Source organism: Hyla sarda, unplaced genomic scaffold (assembly GCF_029499605.1).
Source record: "Hyla sarda isolate aHylSar1 unplaced genomic scaffold, aHylSar1.hap1 scaffold_188, whole genome shotgun sequence".
Taxonomy (NCBI): domain Eukaryota; kingdom Metazoa; phylum Chordata; class Amphibia; order Anura; family Hylidae; genus Hyla; species Hyla sarda.
In genome coordinates this window covers 112,009-136,579 of record NW_026608532.1, presented here as the reverse complement: position 1 = coordinate 136,579, position 24,571 = coordinate 112,009, and the positions used below count along the sequence as shown (strand labels likewise).

General features: G+C 45.5%; 8 non-coding genes across 8 annotated transcripts; all 8 read right to left on the bottom strand.

Annotated features, from left to right (window-relative positions):
• Positions 1-2,072: 2,072 nt before the first annotated feature.
• Positions 2,073-2,257, bottom strand: LOC130315632 (U2 spliceosomal RNA). Its single transcript, XR_008863100.1, has one exon. It is a non-coding gene; the product is annotated as a U2 spliceosomal RNA (small nuclear RNA).
• A 2,104-nt stretch (positions 2,258-4,361) lies between these two features.
• On the bottom strand, positions 4,362-4,559 carry LOC130315633 (U2 spliceosomal RNA). Its single transcript, XR_008863101.1, has one exon. It is a non-coding gene; the product is annotated as a U2 spliceosomal RNA (small nuclear RNA).
• A 3,626-nt stretch (positions 4,560-8,185) lies between these two features.
• LOC130315683 (U2 spliceosomal RNA) lies at positions 8,186-8,376 on the bottom strand. Its single transcript, XR_008863140.1, has one exon. It is a non-coding gene; the product is annotated as a U2 spliceosomal RNA (small nuclear RNA).
• Positions 8,377-10,464: 2,088 nt separating this feature from the next.
• On the bottom strand, positions 10,465-10,654 carry LOC130315628 (U2 spliceosomal RNA). The gene has a single exon (XR_008863097.1). It is a non-coding gene; the product is annotated as a U2 spliceosomal RNA (small nuclear RNA).
• Positions 10,655-12,744: 2,090 nt separating this feature from the next.
• On the bottom strand, positions 12,745-12,935 carry LOC130315682 (U2 spliceosomal RNA). Its single transcript, XR_008863139.1, has one exon. It is a non-coding gene; the product is annotated as a U2 spliceosomal RNA (small nuclear RNA).
• Positions 12,936-15,028: 2,093 nt separating this feature from the next.
• Positions 15,029-15,219, bottom strand: LOC130315680 (U2 spliceosomal RNA). The gene has a single exon (XR_008863137.1). It is a non-coding gene; the product is annotated as a U2 spliceosomal RNA (small nuclear RNA).
• Positions 15,220-17,317: 2,098 nt separating this feature from the next.
• On the bottom strand, positions 17,318-17,508 carry LOC130315621 (U2 spliceosomal RNA). The gene has a single exon (XR_008863090.1). It is a non-coding gene; the product is annotated as a U2 spliceosomal RNA (small nuclear RNA).
• A 2,088-nt stretch (positions 17,509-19,596) lies between these two features.
• On the bottom strand, positions 19,597-19,782 carry LOC130315637 (U2 spliceosomal RNA). Its single transcript, XR_008863105.1, has one exon. It is a non-coding gene; the product is annotated as a U2 spliceosomal RNA (small nuclear RNA).
• Positions 19,783-24,571: the final 4,789 nt, after the last annotated feature.

The following is a 24,571-nucleotide window of genomic DNA, read 5'->3' as shown; positions in this document are numbered from 1 at the left end:
TCCCCTTCATGGGCACTATCACTGCTTGCTGTCAGGGAGGCTGCCAGACAATTTTCCATGCACACTCTGGGCTGGGGGGCAGTCAACCACCAGTACACACAGCAGAACCTAAACCCATACCATTATTGCTAAGCAGCAAGACAGGGGCCCATTGCACTCCCACGGGGCCTTTTTAAATGCAATCCATAACCCGGATTTGCCAGGAACCCTTCTTACTCCTCCTACTTGCATGTGACACTGGGCTTAGGATCTGCATAGGAAACACACACACAAGCACACACCTACCTTTGTTGCCTGCAGATGCCTCCTTGGCTGTCCCCAAACGGTATCAAACCAACACCCACGGGAAGCTGTAAGCATAGAGGACATGCCTGCACCCCATTGGACTTACCTGTGTGGGTTAAACCCGGGTTATTTGACAACCTATGGCGGTGATGGTTCTGCTCAGGCAGAGCAGTGCTGATGCTCCTCATAAAGCTGTCGCTGCTGTGAAGGTTCTAGGTGACATCACAAATCCCTATGGTTACATACACAACAAAGCTGGGTTGTTGTTGTTTACACTCTGCAAGGCCTGTGGAAGTGAGTGACATCATAGCACTGTAGTTCTGAGGGTTCTAGATGGATGCAACAATCTCCTGTTGCTTCTATGAAGGCCATAATAGACGACATCACCAAACAGCTCCATAGTCACATACACAGCAAAGGAGAGATGTTGTTTACACCTAGTGATGTCAGTGGTATTGAGTGACATCACAGCACAGTGCTAAGGCTCCTGGGCCTGGACACAGCAGCGGCTGCAATATCTCAATGGAGAATACGTTTATATATATGTGTGTGTGTGCGCGTATATATATATATATATATATATATATATATATATATATATATATATATATATATATATTTCTCCGCCGAAATCACTTTTAAACCCATTTCCACCTTTTTTTCCCTTCTCTTCCTCTTACTTTTTTTTCACGTTTTTTTACGTTTTTCTCCTTTTCGCCTATTTTCTGGGCGTATTATTCTTCTTTTTCTTCTTTTTTTTCGTCTAATGCATACCCCATCAGTGCAGCAATGCTTATTCAATACCGCCAGCAGATGGAGACACTGGGGGATAATTTTCTAAGGATTTATACTGATTTTTCCTGTCTGAATTTGTCGCACAGAAAGTTGCAGGCCAAATATGTGTGACATTTCTGCGACTTTAGCTTCTAGAGCATTTTTACAACATTATACATAGGTGCTGAATACATAAAAAGCGACTGTTCAGCGACAGACAAGTCGCATCGGCTGAAAGTAGGCCAGAATGTCAGTCCATGTTGGAGCAGGTTTAGATACAGTCTAAAGCATAGATCTCAAAGTCTGTGCACAGAATTTAGCAAGGGCCTCGCACCTTCTGATGCATCAGGTAGGTGCACAATAGCATAGCCTAACCCTCTGTACTTTGGTCTATATTGATGCGGGACATAGACAGCCAGCTGATGACCAATCCATTAGTGCAATGGATGGCTGGAAGCATTTGTCTTTGCCTTTGCAATACCACAGAAGCAATGCATGGTCAATGTACAGCAATGACACACCTGTGTGAACAGCCAGGAGACCCCCCCCCCCCATGTTATGTTACATAGTTACATAGTTAGTACGGTCGAAAAAAGACACATGTCCATCAAGTTCAACCAGGGAATTAAGGGGTAGGGGTGTGGCGCGATATTGGGGAAGGGATGAGATTTTATATTTCTTCATAAGCATTAATCTTATTTTGTCAATTAGGAACATTCAGCACCCACCCGCTATCAAGGCAGCTGCCTATCATGTCATGCCCTACCTGCACAGGTGTGCTGGCTACTCAAATGATCCAATTAAGGAGGCCATTTAGTCAGCAGCAGCAGAAGTCCTGTGCCTGGACGCTCCAACAGCGGCCAGACACAAGCAGAAGCAGAAGCAGCAGCAGCACCACCTTTTGTTTTTTGGCTGCAGCAGCAGCAGCAGCAAGGCCCACAGGGCTGGCTAGCTGGCTAGCCAGCAAGCAGGTAGCAATGAAAGTAGGAATCTTTCTTTTTAACCCTGTAAGGGGGTGGTGCACTGTACCCGAAGATACTGCCATATAATGCATAGGGCGACGGAAGCAAGCTTCGAAATCGGCCCCCGTTCTCAAAAATCCATTTAATATATGGTCCCCAGATAGGGGACGTATCAGATATTAAACTGATAAGAACAGATACTACACTTGATCTTAGCCAAAAGGCCGAGAAGCGATAACCGTGAAAGGGGCGGGCCCAACAAGGTCCCCTTCATGGGCACTATCACTGCTTGCTGTCAGGGAGGCTGCCAGACAATTTTCCATGCACACTCTGGGCTGGGGGGCAGTCAACCACCAGTACACACAGCAGAACCTAAACCCATACCATTATTGCTAAGCAGCAAGACAGGGGCCCATTGCACTCCCACGGGGCCTTTTTAAATGCAATCCATAACCCGGATTTGCCAGGAACCCTTCTTACTCCTCCTACTTGCATGTGACACTGGGCTTAGGATCTGCATAGGAAACACACACACAAGCACACACCTACCTTTGTTGCCTGCAGATGCCTCCTTGGCTGTCCCCAAACGGTATCAAACCAACACCCACGGGAAGCTGTAAGCATAGAGGACATGCCTGCACCCCATTGGACTTACCTGTGTGGGTTAAACCCGGGTTATTTGACAACCTATGGCGGTGATGGTTCTGCTCAGGCAGAGCAGTGCTGATGCTCCTCATAAAGCTGTCGCTGCTGTGAAGGTTCTAGGTGACATCACAAATCCCTATGGTTACATACACAACAAAGCTGGGTTGTTGTTGTTTACACTCTGCAAGGCCTGTGGAAGTGAGTGACATCATAGCACTGTAGTTCTGAGGGTTCTAGATGGATGCAACAATCTCCTGTTGCTTCTATGAAGGCCATAATAGACGACATCACCAAACAGCTCCATAGTCACATACACAGCAAAGGAGAGATGTTGTTTACACCTAGTGATGTCAGTGGTATTGAGTGACATCACAGCACAGTGCTAAGGCTCCTGGGCCTGGACACAGCAGCGGCTGCAATATCTCAACGGAGAATACGTTTATATCTATGTGTGTGTGTGCGCGTATATATATATATATATATATATATATATATATATATATATATATATATATATATAAATGTATTTCTCCGCCGAAATCACTTTTAAACCCATTTCCACCTTTTTTTCCCTTCTCTTCCTCTTACTTTTTTTTCACGTTTTTTTACGTTTTTCTCCTTTTCGCCTCTTTTCTGGGCGTATTATTCTTCTTTTTCTTCTTTTTTTTCGTCTAATGCATACCCCATCAGTGCAGCAATGCTTATTCAATACCGCCAGCAGATGGAGACACTGGGGGATAATTTTCTAAGGATTTATACTGATTTTTCCTGTCTGAATTTGTCGCACAGAAAGTTGCAGGCCAAATATGTGTGACATTTCTGCGACTTTAGCTTCTAGAGCATTTTTACAACATTATACATAGGTGCTGAATACATAAAAAGCGACTGTTCAGCGACAGACAAGTCGCATCGGCTGAAAGTAGGCCAGAATGTCAGTCCATGTTGGAGCAGGTTTAGATACAGTCTAAAGCATAGATCTCAAAGTCTGTGCACAGAATTTAGCAAGGGCCTCGCACCTTCTGATGCATCAGGTAGGTGCACAATAGCATAGCCTAACCCTCTGTACTTTGGTCTATATTGATGCGGGACATAGACAGCCAGCTGATGACCAATCCATTAGTGCAATGGATGGCTGGAAGCATTTGTCTTTGCCTTTGCAATACCACAGAAGCAATGCATGGTCAATGTACAGCAATGACACACCTGTGTGAACAGCCAGGAGACCCCCCCCCCCCATGTTATGTTACATAGTTACATAGTTAGTACGGTCGAAAAAAGACATATGTCCATCAAGTTCAACCAGGGAATTAAGGGGTAGGGGTGTGGCGCGATATTGGGGAAGGGATGAGATTTTATATTTCTTCATAAGCATTAATCTTATTTTGTCAATTAGGAACATTCAGCACCCACCCGCTATCAAGGCAGCTGCCTATCATGTCATGCCCTACCTGCACAGGTGTGCTGGCTACTCAAATGATCCAATTAAGGAGGCCATTTAGTCAGCAGCAGCAGAAGTCCTGTGCCTGGACGCTCCAACAGCGGCCAGACACAAGCAGAAGCAGAAGCAGCAGCAGCACCACCTTTTGTTTTTTGGCTGCAGCAGCAGCAGCAGCAAGGCCCACAGGGCTGGCTAGCTGGCTAGCCAGCAAGCAGGTAGCAATGAAAGTAGGAATCTTTCTTTTTAACCCTGTAAGGGGGTGGTGCACTGTACCCGAAGATACTGCCATATCGGGTCAATGCATAGGGCGACGGAAGCAAGCTTCGAAATCGGCCCCCGTTCTCAAAAATCCATTTAATATATGGTCCCCAGATAGGGGACGTATCAGATATTAAACTGATAAGAACAGATTTTTAAGTTGCCCTCAGAACTCACTCAGAGTTCCAAGATCTTATTTCAAACTCAATTATTGTGTTCATCCTTGGGTAACATAATTTAATTTCTTTTCTTAAACACCAAATGAAATAAAAAGAAACATTTTAAAATCAATACATAAAGAAAAACCCATAAAATAACTAAACCATACCTTACTTTCTAATTAACAAATCTCCATTAGAAAGTCATTCCCTTCCTCCAAGCATACACCGTTAGGAAATCAATCAAACCTAGACTGATATTCCCTCTAGTCACATCACTCTTGGCTTGAGATGCCAACCAGGCTGGAATTTTATACGCTTCAATGAAACGATTCATATCCGCCTTAAAAGAAAAATAAACTTTGTCCCGCACCTCCTCCTCCCGTGACTTAAATCTTGCTTTTAGCTCAATCATTTCTTTATCAAATGTCCGTCTTTCTGTTTCTGACAGATTCTCCAATAAACTTCCAAGCACACCACCATATTGTGACGGCACAAACTCTTCCACCTCTTTCTTTTTCTTCTGTTCCGCTGCTCTTCTTATTGGAACCTGTTCTAGCTCAGGCTCTTTTGCTTCAACTACTTCCTCTCGGCTTCTTTTAACCGCCTCTTTTTTCCCAACCTTTTTCTTGGGACAAGAGCCAAGAAGATGGCCCTCATTCCCACACAGATGGCACTTCTTCTTCTTCTCACAATTCTCCGCCTCATGACCTTCTTCTTGGCACTTGAAGCACCACAGGAATGTACATACGTCCTTACTATGGCCATACTGCTTACACTTACGGCAAAACTCTTGCATGCCGGAGAAAAACAAGTCACCGTTTACCGTTCCAATTTTAAACCCTGGCGGGACTATTAGCTTACCATCCACCGTTTCTTTAAATTTTACTTCAAACTTCCATTTGGTAGTCCATAATCCAAACTGGTTCAAAATCTTACCTTTGGGCAATACATTATCACAAAATCTTAACAGGAAAGTAACAATGTCTTCTTCTGGTGTATATGGGCTGTACATTCTTACAGTCACCAGTCTTTCTCTGCGAGGGAAGTGTGGAATTATCCCCACTCCCTCCAGGACCGAACTTCCTTTCCTTTGCTGAAAACGGCTCCAGAATACATCATAGTCCTCTTCTGACATAAGCACAACATCATAGTATCCACTCTTTGGAAATTCCAGCATGGAAAGAATTTGTTCCTTCCTGATCTCCAAGAGCTTGAACAAAACATCCTCGACCACGAATACCAGGCCTCTCTCCTTTTTCCGCACATCCTGCAAGGAAATCCGCACTCCATTCCGTAATCTTGCGAAGGATGGTACACCTTCAGAAGCAGATCCACGATCTTCAGCCATCTCCAAGGTATCCAGGCACCTCCCCCACGCAAGCAGGTAGGTGGGTGTGGATCGCCTCCCATTGTCTGGGGACTAGGCCGGCTCCCTAATAGCAGCAGGGGGGTGAAGTCCCTCCTTTAAGAAGGACGATCCCCCCAGGCAAAGGAGCCGGGTACCCCAGACACCCTCTGGCCAGACCAAGCGAGCAGAACTACACTTGATCTTAGCCAAAAGGCCGAGAAGCGATAACCGTGAAAGGGGCGGGCCCAACAAGGTCCCCTTCATGGGCACTATCACTGCTTGCTGTCAGGGAGGCTGCCAGACAATTTTCCATGCACACTCTGGGCTGGGGGGCAGTCAACCACCAGTACACACAGCAGAACCTAAACCCATACCATTATTGCTAAGCAGCAAGACAGGGGCCCATTGCACTCCCACGGGGCCTTTTTAAATGCAATCCATAACCCGGATTTGCCAGGAACCCTTCTTACTCCTCCTACTTGCATGTGACACTGGGCTTAGGATCTGCATAGGAAACACACACACAAGCACACACCTACCTTTGTTGCCTGCAGATGCCTCCTTGGCTGTCCCCAAACGGTATCAAACCAACACCCACGGGAAGCTGTAAGCATAGAGGACATGCCTGCACCCCATTGGACTTACCTGTGTGGGTTAAACCCGGGTTATTTGACAACCTATGGCGGTGATGGTTCTGCTCAGGCAGAGCAGTGCTGATGCTCCTCATAAAGCTGTCGCTGCTGTGAAGGTTCTAGGTGACATCACAAATCCCTATGGTTACATACACAACAAAGCTGGGTTGTTGTTGTTTACACTCTGCAAGGCCTGTGGAAGTGAGTGACATCATAGCACTGTAGTTCTGAGGGTTCTAGATGGATGCAACAATCTCCTGTTGCTTCTATGAAGGCCATAATAGACGACATCACCAAACAGCTCCATAGTCACATACACAGCAAAGGAGAGATGTTGTTTACACCTAGTGATGTCAGTGGTATTGAGTGACATCACAGCACAGTGCTAAGGCTCCTGGGCCTGGACACAGCAGCGGCTGCAATATCTCAATGGAGAATACGTTTATATATATGTGTGTGTGTGCGCGTATATATATATATATATATATATATATATATATATATATATATATATTCTCCGCCGAAATCACTTTTAAACCCATTTCCACCTTTTTTTCCCTTCTCTTCCTCTTACTTTTTTTTCACGTTTTTTTACGTTTTTCTCCTTTTCGCCTATTTTCTGGGCGTATTATTCTTCTTTTTCTTCTTTTTTTTCGTCTAATGCATACCCCATCAGTGCAGCAATGCTTATTCAATACCGCCAGCAGATGGAGACACTGGGGGATAATTTTCTAAGGATTTATACTGATTTTTCCTGTCTGAATTTGTCGCACAGAAAGTTGCAGGCCAAATATGTGTGACATTTCTGCGACTTTAGCTTCTAGAGCATTTTTACAACATTATACATAGGTGCTGAATACATAAAAAGCGACTGTTCAGCGACAGACAAGTCGCATCGGCTGAAAGTAGGCCAGAATGTCAGTCCATGTTGGAGCAGGTTTAGATACAGTCTAAAGCATAGATCTCAAAGTCTGTGCACAGAATTTAGCAAGGGCCTCGCACCTTCTGATGCATCAGGTAGGTGCACAATAGCATAGCCTAACCCTCTGTACTTTGGTCTATATTGATGCGGGACATAGACAGCCAGCTGATGACCAATCCATTAGTGCAATGGATGGCTGGAAGCATTTGTCTTTGCCTTTGCAATACCAACAGAAGCAATGCATGGTCAATGTACAGCAATGACACACCTGTGTGAACAGCCAGGAGACCCCCCCCCCCCATGTTATGTTACATAGTTACATAGTTAGTACGGTCGAAAAAAGACACATGTCCATCAAGTTCAACCAGGGAATTAAGGGGTAGGGGTGTGGCGCGATATTGGGGAAGGGATGAGATTTTATATTTCTTCATAAGCATTAATCTTATTTTGTCAATTAGGAACATTCAGCACCCACCCGCTATCAAGGCAGCTGCCTATCATGTCATGCCCTACCTGCACAGGTGTGCTGGCTACTCAAATGATCCAATTAAGGAGGCCATTTAGTCAGCAGCAGCAGAAGTCCTGTGCCTGGACGCTCCAACAGCGGCCAGACACAAGCAGAAGCAGAAGCAGCAGCAGCACCACCTTTTGTTTTTTGGCTGCAGCAGCAGCAGCAGCAAGGCCCACAGGGCTGGCTAGCTGGCTAGCCAGCAAGCAGGTAGCAATGAAAGTAGGAATCTTTCTTTTTAACCCTGTAAGGGGGTGGTGCACTGTACCCGAAGATACTGCCATATCGGGTCAATGCATAGGGCGACGGAAGCAAGCTTCGAAATCGGCCCCCGTTCTCAAAAATCCATTTAATATATGGTCCCCAGATAGGGGACGTATCAGATATTAAACTGATAAGAACAGATACTACACTTGATCTTAGCCAAAAGGCCGAGAAGCGATAACCGTGAAAGGGGCGGGCCCAACAAGGTCCCCTTCATGGGCACTATCACTGCTTGCTGTCAGGGAGGCTGCCAGACAATTTTCCATGCACACTCTGGGCTGGGGGGCAGTCAACCACCAGTACACACAGCAGAACCTAAACCCATACCATTATTGCTAAGCAGCAAGACAGGGGCCCATTGCACTCCCACGGGGCCTTTTTAAATGCAATCCATAACCCGGATTTGCCAGGAACCCTTCTTACTCCTCCTACTTGCATGTGACACTGGGCTTAGGATCTGCATAGGAAACACACACACAAGCACACACCTACCTTTGTTGCCTGCAGATGCCTCCTTGGCTGTCCCCAAACGGTATCAAACCAACACCCACGGGAAGCTGTAAGCATAGAGGACATGCCTGCACCCCATTGGACTTACCTGTGTGGGTTAAACCCGGGTTATTTGACAACCTATGGCGGTGATGGTTCTGCTCAGGCAGAGCAGTGCTGATGCTCCTCATAAAGCTGTCGCTGCTGTGAAGGTTCTAGGTGACATCACAAATCCCTATGGTTACATACACAACAAAGCTGGGTTGTTGTTGTTTACACTCTGCAAGGCCTGTGGAAGTGAGTGACATCATAGCACTGTAGTTCTGAGGGTTCTAGATGGATGCAACAATCTCCTGTTGCTTCTATGAAGGCCATAATAGACGACATCACCAAACAGCTCCATAGTCACATACACAGCAAAGGAGAGATGTTGTTTACACCTAGTGATGTCAGTGGTATTGAGTGACATCACAGCACAGTGCTAAGGCTCCTGGGCCTGGACACAGCAGCGGCTGCAATATCTCAACGGAGAATACGTTTATATATATGTGTGTGTGTGCGCGTATATATATATATATATATATATATATATATATATATATATATTTCTCCGCCGAAATCACTTTTAAACCCATTTCCACCTTTTTTTCCCTTCTCTTCCTCTTACTTTTTTTTCACGTTTTTTTACGTTTTTCTCCTTTTCGCCTCTTTTCTGGGCGTATTATTCTTCTTTTTCTTCTTTTTTTTTCGTCTAATGCATACCCCATCAGTGCAGCAATGCTTATTCAATACCGCCAGCAGATGGAGACACTGGGGGATAATTTTCTAAGGATTTATACTGATTTTTCCTGTCTGAATTTGTCGCACAGAAAGTTGCAGGCCAAATATGTGTGACATTTCTGCGACTTTAGCTTCTAGAGCATTTTTACAACATTATACATAGGTGCTGAATACATAAAAAGCGACTGTTCAGCGACAGACAAGTCGCATCGGCTGAAAGTAGGCCAGAATGTCAGTCCATGTTGGAGCAGGTTTAGATACAGTCTAAAGCATAGATCTCAAAGTCTGTGCACAGAATTTAGCAAGGGCCTCGCACCTTCTGATGCATCAGGTAGGTGCACAATAGCATAGCCTAACCCTCTGTACTTTGGTCTATATTGATGCGGGACATAGACAGCCAGCTGATGACCAATCCATTAGTGCAATGGATGGCTGGAAGCATTTGTCTTTGCCTTTGCAATACCACAGAAGCAATGCATGGTCAATGTACAGCAATGACACACCTGTGTGAACAGCCAGGAGACCCCCCCCCCCCATGTTATGTTACATAGTTACATAGTTAGTACGGTCGAAAAAAGACATATGTCCATCAAGTTCAACCAGGGAATTAAGGGGTAGGGGTGTGGCGCGATATTGGGGAAGGGATGAGATTTTATATTTCTTCATAAGCATTAATCTTATTTTGTCAATTAGGAACATTCAGCACCCACCCGCTATCAAGGCAGCTGCCTATCATGTCATGCCCTACCTGCACAGGTGTGCTGGCTACTCAAATGATCCAATTAAGGAGGCCATTTAGTCAGCAGCAGCAGAAGTCCTGTGCCTGGACGCTCCAACAGCGGCCAGACACAAGCAGAAGCAGAAGCAGCAGCAGCACCACCTTTTGTTTTTTGGCTGCAGCAGCAGCAGCAGCAGCAAGGCCCACAGGGCTGGCTAGCTGGCTAGCCAGCAAGCAGGTAGCAATGAAAGTAGGAATCTTTCTTTTTAACCCTGTAAGGGGGTGGTGCACTGTACCCGAAGATACTGCCATATCGGGTCAATGCATAGGGCGACGGAAGCAGCTTCGAAATCGGCCCCCGTTCTCAAAAATCCATTTAATATATGGTCCCCAGATAGGGGACGTATCAGATATTAAACTGATAAGAACAGATACTACACTTGATCTTAGCCAAAAGGCCGAGAAGCGATAACCGTGAAAGGGGCGGGCCCAACAAGGTCCCCTTCATGGGCACTATCACTGCTTGCTGTCAGGGAGGCTGCCAGACAATTTTCCATGCACACTCTGGGCTGGGGGGCAGTCAACCACCAGTACACACAGCAGAACCTAAACCCATACCATTATTGCTAAGCAGCAAGACAGGGGCCCATTGCACTCCCACGGGGCCTTTTTAAATGCAATCCATAACCCGGATTTGCCAGGAACCCTTCTTACTCCTCCTACTTGCATGTGACACTGGGCTTAGGATCTGCATAGGAAACACACACACAAGCACACACCTACCTTTGTTGCCTGCAGATGCCTCCTTGGCTGTCCCCAAACGGTATCAAACCAACACCCACGGGAAGCTGTAAGCATAGAGGACATGCCTGCACCCCATTGGACTTACCTGTGTGGGTTAAACCCGGGTTATTTGACAACCTATGGCGGTGATGGTTCTGCTCAGGCAGAGCAGTGCTGATGCTCCTCATAAAGCTGTCGCTGCTGTGAAGGTTCTAGGTGACATCACAAATCCCTATGGTTACATACACAACAAAGCTGGGTTGTTGTTGTTTACACTCTGCAAGGCCTGTGGAAGTGAGTGACATCATAGCACTGTAGTTCTGAGGGTTCTAGATGGATGCAACAATCTCCTGTTGCTTCTATGAAGGCCATAATAGACGACATCACCAAACAGCTCCATAGTCACATACACAGCAAAGGAGAGATGTTGTTTACACCTAGTGATGTCAGTGGTATTGAGTGACATCACAGCACAGTGCTAAGGCTCCTGGGCCTGGACACAGCAGCGGCTGCAATATCTCAACGGAGAATACGTTTATATATATGTGTGTGTGTGCGCGTATATATATATATATATATATATATATATATATATATATATATATATATTCTCCGCCGAAATCACTTTTAAACCCATTTCCACCTTTTTTTCCCTTCTCTTCCTCTTACTTTTTTTTCACGTTTTTTTACGTTTTTCTCCTTTTCGCCTCTTTTCTGGGCGTATTATTCTTCTTTTTCTTCTTTTTTTTCGTCTAATGCATACCCCATCAGTGCAGCAATGCTTATTCAATACCGCCAGCAGATGGAGACACTGGGGGATAATTTTCTAAGGATTTATACTGATTTTTCCTGTCTGAATTTGTCGCACAGAAAGTTGCAGGCCAAATATGTGTGACATTTCTGCGACTTTAGCTTCTAGAGCATTTTTACAACATTATACATAGGTGCTGAATACATAAAAAGCGACTGTTCAGCGACAGACAAGTCGCATCGGCTGAAAGTAGGCCAGAATGTCAGTCCATGTTGGAGCAGGTTTAGATACAGTCTAAAGCATAGATCTCAAAGTCTGTGCACAGAATTTAGCAAGGGCCTCGCACCTTCTGATGCATCAGGTAGGTGCACAATAGCATAGCCTAACCCTCTGTACTTTGGTCTATATTGATGCGGGACATAGACAGCCAGCTGATGACCAATCCATTAGTACAATGGATGGCTGGAAGCATTTGTCTTTGCCTTTGCAATACCACAGAAGCAATGCATGGTCAATGTACAGCAATGACACACCTGTGTGAACAGCCAGGAGACCCCCCCCCCCCCATGTTATGTTACATAGTTACATAGTTAGTACGGTCGAAAAAAGACATATGTCCATCAAGTTCAACCAGGGAATTAAGGGGTAGGGGTGTGGCGCGATATTGGGGAAGGGATGAGATTTTATATTTCTTCATAAGCATTAATCTTATTTTGTCAATTAGGAACATTCAGCACCCACCCGCTATCAAGGCAGCTGCCTATCATGTCATGCCCTACCTGCACAGGTGTGCTGGCTACTCAAATGATCCAATTAAGGAGGCCATTTAGTCAGCAGCAGCAGAAGTCCTGTGCCTGGACGCTCCAACAGCGGCCAGACACAAGCAGAAGCAGAAGCAGCAGCAGCACCACCTTTTGTTTTTTGGCTGCAGCAGCAGCAGCAGCAAGGCCCACAGGGCTGGCTAGCTGGCTAGCCAGCAAGCAGGTAGCAATGAAAGTAGGAATCTTTCTTTTTAACCCTGTAAGGGGGTGGTGCACTGTACCCGAAGATACTGCCATATCGGGTCAATGCATAGGGCGACGGAAGCAAGCTTCGAAATCGGCCCCCGTTCTCAAAAATCCATTTAATATATGGTCCCCAGATAGGGGACGTATCAGATATTAAACTGATAAGAACAGATACTACACTTGATCTTAGCCAAAAGGCCGAGAAGCGATAACCGTGAAAGGGGCGGGCCCAACAAGGTCCCCTTCATGGGCACTATCACTGCTTGCTGTCAGGGAGGCTGCCAGACAATTTTCCATGCACACTCTGGGCTGGGGGGCAGTCAACCACCAGTACACACAGCAGAACCTAAACCCATACCATTATTGCTAAGCAGCAAGACAGGGGCCCATTGCACTCCCACGGGGCCTTTTTAAATGCAATCCATAACCCGGATTTGCCAGGAACCCTTCTTACTCCTCCTACTTGCATGTGACACTGGGCTTAGGATCTGCATAGGAAACACACACACAAGCACACACCTACCTTTGTTGCCTGCAGATGCCTCCTTGGCTGTCCCCAAACGGTATCAAACCAACACCCACGGGAAGCTGTAAGCATAGAGGACATGCCTGCACCCCATTGGACTTACCTGTGTGGGTTAAACCCGGGTTATTTGACAACCTATGGCGGTGATGGTTCTGCTCAGGCAGAGCAGTGCTGATGCTCCTCATAAAGCTGTCGCTGCTGTGAAGGTTCTAGGTGACATCACAAATCCCTATGGTTACATACACAACAAAGCTGGGTTGTTGTTGTTTACACTCTGCAAGGCCTGTGGAAGTGAGTGACATCATAGCACTGTAGTTCTGAGGGTTCTAGATGGATGCAACAATCTCCTGTTGCTTCTATGAAGGCCATAATAGACGACATCACCAAACAGCTCCATAGTCACATACACAGCAAAGGAGAGATGTTGTTTACACCTAGTGATGTCAGTGGTATTGAGTGACATCACAGCACAGTGCTAAGGCTCCTGGGCCTGGACACAGCAGCGGCTGCAATATCTCAACGGAGAATACGTTTATATATATGTGTGTGTGTGCGCGTATATATATATATATATATATATATATATATATATATATATATATATTTCTCCGCCGAAATCACTTTTAAACCCATTTCCACCTTTTTTTCCCTTCTCTTCCTCTTACTTTTTTTTCACGTTTTTTTACGTTTTTCTCCTTTTCGCCTCTTTTCTGGGCGTATTATTCTTCTTTTTCTTCTTTTTTTTTCGTCTAATGCATACCCCATCAGTGCAGCAATGCTTATTCAATACCGCCAGCAGATGGAGACACTGGGGGATAATTTTCTAAGGATTTATACTGATTTTTCCTGTCTGAATTTGTCGCACAGAAAGTTGCAGGCCAAATATGTGTGACATTTCTGCGACTTTAGCTTCTAGAGCATTTTTACAACATTATACATAGGTGCTGAATACATAAAAAGCGACTGTTCAGCGACAGACAAGTCGCATCGGCTGAAAGTAGGCCAGAATGTCAGTCCATGTTGGAGCAGGTTTAGATACAGTCTAAAGCATAGATCTCAAAGTCTGTGCACAGAATTTAGCAAGGGCCTCGCACCTTCTGATGCATCAGGTAGGTGCACAATAGCATAGCCTAACCCTCTGTACTTTGGTCTATATTGATGCGGGACATAGACAGCCAGCTGATGACCAATCCATTAGTGCAATGGATGGCTGGAAGCATTTGTCTTTGCCTTTGCAATACCACAGAAGCAATGCATGGTCAATGTACAGCAATGACACACCTGTGTGAACAGCCAGGAGACCCCCCCCCCCCCATGTTATGTTACATAGTTACATAGTTAGTACGGTCGAAAAAAGACATATGTCCATCAAGTTCAACCAGGGAATTAAGGGGTAGGGGTGTGGCGCGATATTGGGGAAGGGATGAGATTTTATATTTCTTCATAAGCATTAATCTTATTTTGTCAATTAGGAACATTCAGCACCCACCCGCTATCAAGGCAGCTGCCTATCATGTCATGCCCTACCTGCACAGGTGTGCTGGCTACTCAAATGATCCAATTAAGGAGGCCATTTAGTCAGCAGCAGCAGAAGTCCTGTGCCTGGACGCTCCAACAGCGGCCAGACACAAGCAGAAGCAGAAGCAGCAGCAGCACCACCTTTTGTTTTTTGGCTGCAGCAGCAGCAGCAGCAGCAAGGCCCACAGGGCTGGCTAGCTGGCTAGCCAGCAAGCAGGTAGCAATGAAAGTAGGAATCTTTCTTTTTAACCCTGTAAGGGGGTGGTGCACTGTACCCGAAGATACTGCCATATCGGGTCAATGCATAGGGCGACGGAAGCAAGCTTCGAAATCGGCCCCCGTTCTCAAAAATCCATTTAATATATGGTCCCCAGATAGGGGACGTATCAGATATTAAACTGATAAGAACAGATACTACACTTGATCTTAGCCAAAAGGCCGAGAAGCGATAACCGTGAAAGGGGCGGGCCCAACAAGGTCCCCTTCATGGGCACTATCACTGCTTGCTGTCAGGGAGGCTGCCAGACAATTTTCCATGCACACTCTGGGCTGGGGGGCAGTCAACCACCAGTACACACAGCAGAACCTAAACCCATACCATTATTGCTAAGCAGCAAGACAGGGGCCCATTGCACTCCCACGGGGCCTTTTTAAATGCAATCCATAACCCGGATTTGCCAGGAACCCTTCTTACTCCTCCTACTTGCATGTGACACTGGGCTTAGGATCTGCATAGGAAACACACACACAAGCACACACCTACCTTTGTTGCCTGCAGATGCCTCCTTGGCTGTCCCCAAACGGTATCAAACCAACACCCACGGGAAGCTGTAAGCATAGAGGACATGCCTGCACCCCATTGGACTTACCTGTGTGGGTTAAACCCGGGTTATTTGACAACCTATGGCGGTGATGGTTCTGCTCAGGCAGAGCAGTGCTGATGCTCCTCATAAAGCTGTCGCTGCTGTGAAGGTTCTAGGTGACATCACAAATCCCTATGGTTACATACACAACAAAGCTGGGTTGTTGTTGTTTACACTCTGCAAGGCCTGTGGAAGTGAGTGACATCATAGCACTGTAGTTCTGAGGGTTCTAGATGGATGCAACAATCTCCTGTTGCTTCTATGAAGGCCATAATAGACGACATCACCAAACAGCTCCATAGTCACATACACAGCAAAGGAGAGATGTTGTTTACACCTAGTGATGTCAGTGGTATTGAGTGACATCACAGCACAGTGCTAAGGCTCCTGGGCCTGGACACAGCAGCGGCTGCAATATCTCAACGGAGAATACGTTTATATATATGTGTGTGTGTGCGCGTATATATATATATATATATATATATATATATATATATATATATATATATATATATTTCTCCGCCGAAATCACTTTTAAACCCATTTCCACCTTTTTTTCCCTTCTCTTCCTCTTACTTTTTTTTCACGTTTTTTTTACGTTTTTCTCCTTTTCGCCTCTTTTCTGGGCGTATTATTCTTCTTTTTCTTCTTTTTTTTCGTCTAATGCATACCCCATCAGTGCAGCAATGCTTATTCAATACCGCCAGCAGATGGAGACACTGGGGGATAATTTTCTAAGGATTTATACTGATTTTTCCTGTCTGAATTTGTCGCACAGAAAGTTGCAGGCCAAATATGTGTGACATTTCTGCGACTTTAGCTTCTAGAGCATTTTTACAACATTATACATAGGTGCTGAATACATAAAAAGCGACTGTTCAGCGACAGACAAGTCGCATCGGCTGAAAGTAGGCCAGAATGTCAGTCCATGTTGGAGCAGGTTTAGATACAGTCTAAAGCATAGATCTCAAAGTCTGTGCACAGAATTTAGCAAGGGCCTCGCACCTTCTGATGCATCAGGTAGGTGCACAATAGCATAGCCTAACCCTCTGTACTTTGGTCTATATTGATGCGGGACATAGACAGCCAGCTGATGACCAATCCATTAGTACAATGGATGGCTGGAAGCATTTGTCTTTGCCTTTGCAATACCACAGAAGCAATGCATGGTCAATGTACAGCAATGACACACCTGTGTGAACAGCCAGGAGACCCCTCCCCCCCCATGTTATGTTACATAGTTACATAGTTAGTACGGTCGAAAAAAGACATATGTCCATCAAGTTCAACCAGGGAATTAAGGGGTAGGGGTGTGGCGCGATATTGGGGAAGGGATGAGATTTTATATTTCTTCATAAGCATTAATCTTATTTTGTCAATTAGGAACATTCAGCACCCACCCGCTATCAAGGCAGCTGCCTATCATGTCATGCCCTACCTGCACAGGTGTGCTGGCTACTCAAATGATCCAATTAAGGAGGCCATTTAGTCAGCAGCAGCAGAAGTCCTGTGCCTGGACGCTCCAACAGCGGCCAGACACAAGCAGAAGCAGAAGCAGCAGCAGCACCACCTTTTGTTTTTTGGCTGCAGCAGCAGCAGCAGCAAGGCCCACAGGGCTGGCTAGCTGGCTAGCCAGCAAGCAGGTAGCAATGAAAGTAGGAATCTTTCTTTTTAACCCTGTAAGGGGGTGGTGCACTGTACCCGAAGATACTGCCATATCGGGTCAATGCATAGGGCGACGGAAGCAAGCTTCGAAATCGGCCCCCGTTCTCAAAAATCCATTTAATATATGGTCCCCAGATAGGGGACGTATCAGATCTTAAACTGATAAGAACAGATACTACACTTGATCTTAGCCAAAAGGCCGAGAAGCGATAACCGTGAAAGGGGCGGGCCCAACAAGGTCCCCTTCATGGGCACTATCACTGCTTGCTGTCAGGGAGGCTGCCAGACAATTTTCCATGCACACTCTGGGCTGGGGGGCAGTCAACCACCAGTACACACAGCAGAACCTAAACCCATACCATTATTGCTAAGCAGCAAGACAGGGGCCCATTGCACTCCCACGGGGCCTTTTTAAATGCAATCCATAACCCGGATTTGCCAGGAACCCTTCTTACTCCTCCTACTTGCATGTGACACTGGGCTTAGGATCTGCATAGGAAACACACACACAAGCACACACCTACCTTTGTTGCCTGCAGATGCCTCCTTGGCTGTCCCCAAACGGTATCAAACCAACACCCACGGGAAGCTGTAAGCATAGAGGACATGCCTGCACCCCATTGGACTTACCTGTGTGGGTTAAACCCGGGTTATTTGACAACCTATGGCGGTGATGGTTCTGCTCAGGCAGAGCAGTGCTGATGCTCCTCATAAAGCTGTCGCTGCTGTGAAGGTTCTAGGTGACATCACAAATCCCTATGGTTACATACACAACAAAGCTGGGTTGTTGTTGTTTACACTCTGCAAGGCCTGTGGAAGTGAGTGACATCATAGCACTGTAGTTCTGAGGGTTCTAGATGGATGCAACAATCTCCTGTTGCTTCTATGAAGGCCATAATAGACGACATCACCAAACAGCTCCATAGTCACATACACAGCAAAGGAGAGATGTTGTTTACACCTAGTGATGTCAGTGGTATTGAGTGACATCACAGCACAGTGCTAAGGCTCCTGGGCCTGGACACAGCAGCGGCTGCAATATCTCAACGGAGAATACGTTTATATATATGTGTGTGTGTGCGCGTATATATATATATATATATATATATATATATATATATATATATATTTCTCCGCCGAAATCACTTTTAAACCCATTTCCACCTTTTTTTCCCTTCTCTTCCTCTTACTTTTTTTTCACGTTTTTTTACGTTTTTCTCCTTTTCGCCTCTTTTCTGGGCGTATTATTCTTCTTTTTCTTCTTTTTTTTCGTCTAATGCATACCCCATCAGTGCAGCAATGCTTATTCAATACCGCCAGCAGATGGAGACACTGGGGGATAATTTTCTAAGGATTTATACTGATTTTTCCTGTCTGAATTTGTCGCACAGAAAGTTGCAGGCCAAATATGTGTGACATTTCTGCGACTTTAGCTTCTAGAGCATTTTTACAACATTATACATAGGTGCTGAATACATAAAAAGCGACTGTTCAGCGACAGACAAGTCGCATCGGCTGAAAGTAGGCCAGAATGTCAGTCCATGTTGGAGCAGGTTTAGATACAGTCTAAAGCATAGATCTCAAAGTCTGTGCACAGAATTTAGCAAGGGCCTCGCACCTTCTGATGCATCAGGTAGGTGCACAATAGCATAGCCTAACCCTCTGTACTTTGGTCTATATTGATGCGGGACATAGACAGCCAGCTGATGACCAATCCATTAGTGCAATGGATGGCTGGAAGCATTTGTCTTTGCCTTTGCAATACCACAGAAGCAATGCATGGTCAATGTACAGCAATGACACACCTGTGTGAACAGCCAGGAGACCCCCCCCCCCATGTTATGTTACATAGTTACATAGTTAGTACGGTCGAAAAAAGACATATGTCCATCAAGTTCAACCAGGGAATTAAGGGGTAGGGGTGTGGCGCGATATTGGGGAAGGGATGAGATTTTATATTTCTTCATAAGCATTAATCTTATTTTGTCAATTAGGAACATTCAGCACCCACCCGCTATCAAGGCAGCTGCCTATCATGTCATGCCCTACCTGCACAGGTGTGCTGGCTACTCAAATGATCCAATTAAGGAGGCCATTTAGTCAGCAGCAGCAGAAGTCCTGTGCCTGGACGCTCCAACAGCGGCCAGACACAAGCAGAAGCAGAAGCAGCAGCAGCACCACCTTTTGTTTTTTGGCTGCAGCAGCAGCAGCAGCAGCAAGGCCCACAGGGCTGGCTAGCTGGCTAGCCAGCAAGCAGGTAGCAATGAAAGTAGGAATCTTTCTTTTTAACCCTGTAAGGGGGTGGTGCACTGTACCCGAAGATACTGCCATATCGGGTCAATGCATAGGGCGACGGAAGCAAGCTTCGAAATCGGCCCCCGTTCTCAAAAATCCATTTAATATATGGTCCCCAGATAGGGGACGTATCAGATATTAAACTGATAAGAACAGATAAGGTTTCAACAAAATTTTATTGAATAAATAGGAAACCATACAAAATTTAAAATGCAAAATAATAAAAGGTTCACAAAAGTTTTAAAATACAAATAATAAAACCAGTAATAAAAGGAGAAAAAATAAAAATGGCAGGATAAAACATTATACAAATGTCATAAAAACTGATTATATTGTTATTTCGTTCCATAGAGGCAGACACCACATGGATGCTGCCTCGCTGGCCCCCAACTGTTTCTTGTCTCTTAGGTAATAGATGTACATCTCACTCAGGGCCAGCTTTATACAGTTTTTAACATCAATAAAATCATGTTTAAAAAGTAAGATGTTCCTAACTTTCCAGATGGCATTTTTAAAACAATTAATAATCATCCAGCAGATCATCTGCTGTTTAAAATTGGGGCAGTTAAAAAGACCGTAAAAGACACATTCGTGATTAAAATCTTTTAGGCCGCAGGCCCACTTCAAAAGTGGGCCTACCTTCCTCCAAAGCTCCCGTGCAAAAGGGCAGTTCCAAAATATGTGCAGCACCGTTTCGTCCACTCCGCAGCCATCTCTCGGGCACTTGGCTCTCGCCACCAGTCCTCGCCTGTGCTGGAACTCACGAGTAGGGAGGCACTGGTGGACGATTGCCCAGGCAAGATCCCTGTGTACATTCGCCAGAAACTTCCCGTACACGTTCCGCCATACCTTTTTGGATCTTGCCTGTGTGAAATTGGACACTGCCAGGGTAACCTCACTCCGCCTGAGGACCTTTGATACCTTTCTCTGGTCCCCCAGTATGTCAGGCTCCAAATCTTGGAGACCTAGGAGCCTGACTGTCTTTTCCAACACCACATAATGTTTTGGGGGACACAGAAGCACCGGAGCGTTCAGAGGGATGCGCAACCATCTTTTAAAAACCATGCCCGCAGCGTACCTTAAAAAGCAGCTAAAAATGCCATCGGATTTAATAATTTTAAAACAGAAACAGAAATACTTTATGTAAAAGAAAGTAAAAAGGTTAGGAACATCTTTCCCGCCATTATCTTTACTTTTGTACATAAAATCACGCTTTAATTTCTCCATTTTTGAACCCCATAAAAAAGTAAAAACAATTCTAGTTACTTTTTTAATGTATAAAATAGATGGAGGAAATACCATGGCAATGTATAGCATAATAGGGAGTAAAACCATCTTTATTATTAAAATCTTCCCCTCCATGGTAAGGTTTCTAAGATTCCACATTAAAATCTTCTTCTCCATCTTAGCTATAGCTGAATCCCAGTTAGGGCTCCCATCATTGACCTGGTTAAAAACAATACCTAAAACTTTAATTTGATCCTGTTGCATTGTAACTCCTGGGGTGATGGATGAATCCCAGGAGCCAATATAAAAACAGTCACATTTGTCTGTGTTTAGCTTAAAACCAGAGACCTCGCAGAAATAGCTGGTGTTCCTCAATGCCCCCCTCATGGATGGAGAGTCCGGGCACAGTATGGTGACATCATCCATGTACCCCAACACCTTTAGATGGGTCCCTCCTCCACCAGGTATCGGTACGCCTCTTACTACCCGGTCTTTTCTGAGGAGGGCCATCAGTGGTTCGATTGCGCAAATAAAAAGGAGTGGGGACAGGGGGCAGCCCTGTTTGACACCTGATAAAAGAGGAACACCGCTGGTTAAAAAGCCATTAACAGAGACTTGACTAAAACAGGATCGGTATAAAAGCATGATTCGGCTTAAAATCGTTTCAGGCACTGCCATCTTTTTAAGAACTAAAAACAGGTATTCATGGGAGACCCTATCAAAGGCTTTTTCAAAGTCTAAGGATAAAATTGCTACAGTTTGATTTCTATCCTTAAAATACCATAAAACATCTCTTAAAATATTTAGGGATTCAGCTATAGACCTTCCAGGTACCCCACAAACCTGATTTGGGTGAATTAATTTATGAATAAAAGGTTTAAAACGGACAGCTAATAACTTGGCTAAAACTTTATAATCGACATTTAAAAGTGTGATGGGGCGCCAATTTTTTAGCATATCCTTTTCACCCTTTTTAAAAAGTAATGATACAATCCCCCTCCTCCAGGAAGGGGGAAGTTCATTAACAATAAAAGTTTCTTTATACAATAAAACCATATCATCCTTTAAAATATCCCAAAAAGCTAAATAAAATTCGATGGGTAAACCATCTTCCCCAGGGGCCTTCCCACTAGAAAAACTTTTAAAAACAAATAAAAGTTCATCTAAGTTAAGATCACGGGATAAAACCTCCTGGTCTAAAACATCTAGCTTAAAATCAAGGGAATTAAGAACATGTTCTAAAAAGGATGGATTAAGATCTTTCTTATTAAAAAGAAGCTGGTAGAAGTTAAAAACTGCATCTAACATGCCTTTTGGAGTGGATTCACCCTCAAGGTTTTGGATGATATCCCTCCTATTCATCACTTTTTTAAAAAAGAAACGGGAACATTTCTCGCCCTCCTCCAGGTGCTGCACATGTGAGTTAAAAATGATTTGTTTCCCTTTCTTTTCTATGGCATGTTTTATTTCAGTTTTAAGGTTTAAAATATCATTTTCTACATCCATACCAGCTTCTTTCAATTTAAAAAGTACATTTAAACGCATGTTAAGAACATAAAACCACTGTTTTTCCATTTTTGCCTTCTTCTTACCTGCTTTGATAAAAAAAAATCTGATTTTAGATTTGGTGCCCTCCCACCAGTGCAGCATAGGCTCATGGGGTTTTCTTTGTGATTGCCAGCATTGGTAGGTCCGCACAAACTCCTCTTTTATCTCAGGGTCCTCTAGGAGTGTGGTGTTTAATCTCCAGAGGCCCCTTTTTGCTTTTTGCTCCCCCTCTAGCTCCAGGCCCACCAAGAGGAGCTTATGATCAGAGAAGATATTCTGCTCGAGCGTGCATTTCAGGGGTTTAAAAGCTCTAGAGGAAAAAATAAAATCGATTCTGGAGCTCACTCTTCCATTGGACCATGTGGCGCCCGGGTCCTCCGGCAAGAGATCCTTCCAGCAATCTTTCAAATTAAAATCATCAATAAAATTTTTAAGCAGGTAAGAAGTGCGGTCTTTACGATTAATATCCCCACCCTGCCGGTGTTCCCCATCACGTATGCAGTTAAAATCACCTCCCACCAGCAGGGGGGAAGACCCAACACAAAACAGTGGTAAAATTTCAAATAGTTCTGCCCGCTCCTGTTTATCAGGAGGGGCATACACATTTAAAACACGAATTAAAAGTCCATTAAAATATAGATGAATTAAAAGAGCTCTGCCAGGCACAATCTCAGTTACTGTATGAATAGAAAAGGACTGGCCTCGGCAGAGCAGCCCAACACCCACAGAACGACAGTCATTTGCACCGGACCATATGGATGGGCCCAGCTTCCAGTCTTCTTTTAAGTCTTTATAGTTCATTTTACTAGGGATTCCACATTCTTGTAGCAGGCAAAGGTCAAAGTCACATGTCTCTAGATAAGAAAATAAAGCAGCCCTGCGATCAGGGCTCTTTAAGGACCTCACATTGAGTGAGGCAATTTTTACAGGGATAGGCATAGTTTATGGAGAGTCCGTGCTTGGAGAATCAAAGTCAATAATAAGCTGCGTACCGTCATCCCCCGCCTGCGGGGTCATCAGCTCCTTGATGTTCTGAGGGTCGGAGCTTGAGATCGATGATGCCCCGACCCTGAGCTCGCTCTCGTCCGAACTACGGCACGCCGCTTTCCTTTGAATGTCTTCCTCTTCTTCTTCTCTTTGTCTTTTAAATGTCACACTGCTGTCCATATCCTCTGTGTTGCTCTCACTCGATGTAATCTCTGGCCCCCGGCTGATGGATCTGCGTCTTCTTTCATCTTTTGACGACTGGAACTGCTGCACAGGGGCCTGTGAGGCCTCTTTTCCGGAACCTTTGCCGCTACCTTGGGAAGTTTTCATCGCTTGTTCCCCAGCAAGCGTTGCTGAGGACTGTTGCTCCAACTTCCCCATCGATCGACGATGGCCAGTTTTACCCACCGGGTCCACTGCTGGCGGGGCAGCAAACCCTGGTTTGGCGCCACTTGTCTTCTTGGCCCTGTCCTGTATAGGCGGAGTAACAGGACCGGGCTCAGACCTGGCCACCTGGCTCCCCTTCCGGCGGGCTTTCACCGGGGCCTCTTCGTCCGGAGCAGGGCGACCCTGGGCCAAGCCAGTACCTGGCTTATGCTGCAATTTTGGGTCCACCTCTGCCCCCACCGAGGCCCGTCGGCTGCCACCCGCCACAGGTGAGCCCCCTTCAGAAGTTTTGGCGGGCTCTTGAGCCAGGTAGGAAGTCGATCGACGTCTTTCAATTTCCCGGGCAGTAAACTCGATCACCCGCCCGGGCTTCGTGGAATCCCCATGGCCTCCCCCTAGCACTACCACCGGTGGGCCCCCCGATGGAGCACCAGAGGTCTTGGGCCTGGACCCATCAGTACCTGCCATCTGGGGTTTGGGCATCTTAAAAAAGGACGTCTTTTGTCCTGTCCCCTCTTTGGGTGGGCCCAGCCTTGACCCACCCATCGTAGTTTTTGCTTTATGGGGACAGGAATTAAAATCGTGATTTTCCTCTCCGCAGAGGTTGCACCTTATCGTATGGCTACATCTTGAGGCTATGTGACCTTCTTGGCCACACCTATTGCAGCGAATCACACGCTCCGCGCCGCAGGTCTCCTGGGTGTGGCCAAACCTCAAGCAATTTCGGCAATACATAGGCATTTGAGGATAGAACAGGAAGCCCCGAACTCTCCCGATGGCAAAATTTGGGGGCGGATGGCAAAGACCCCCAATACCACCGGGATCCTTAC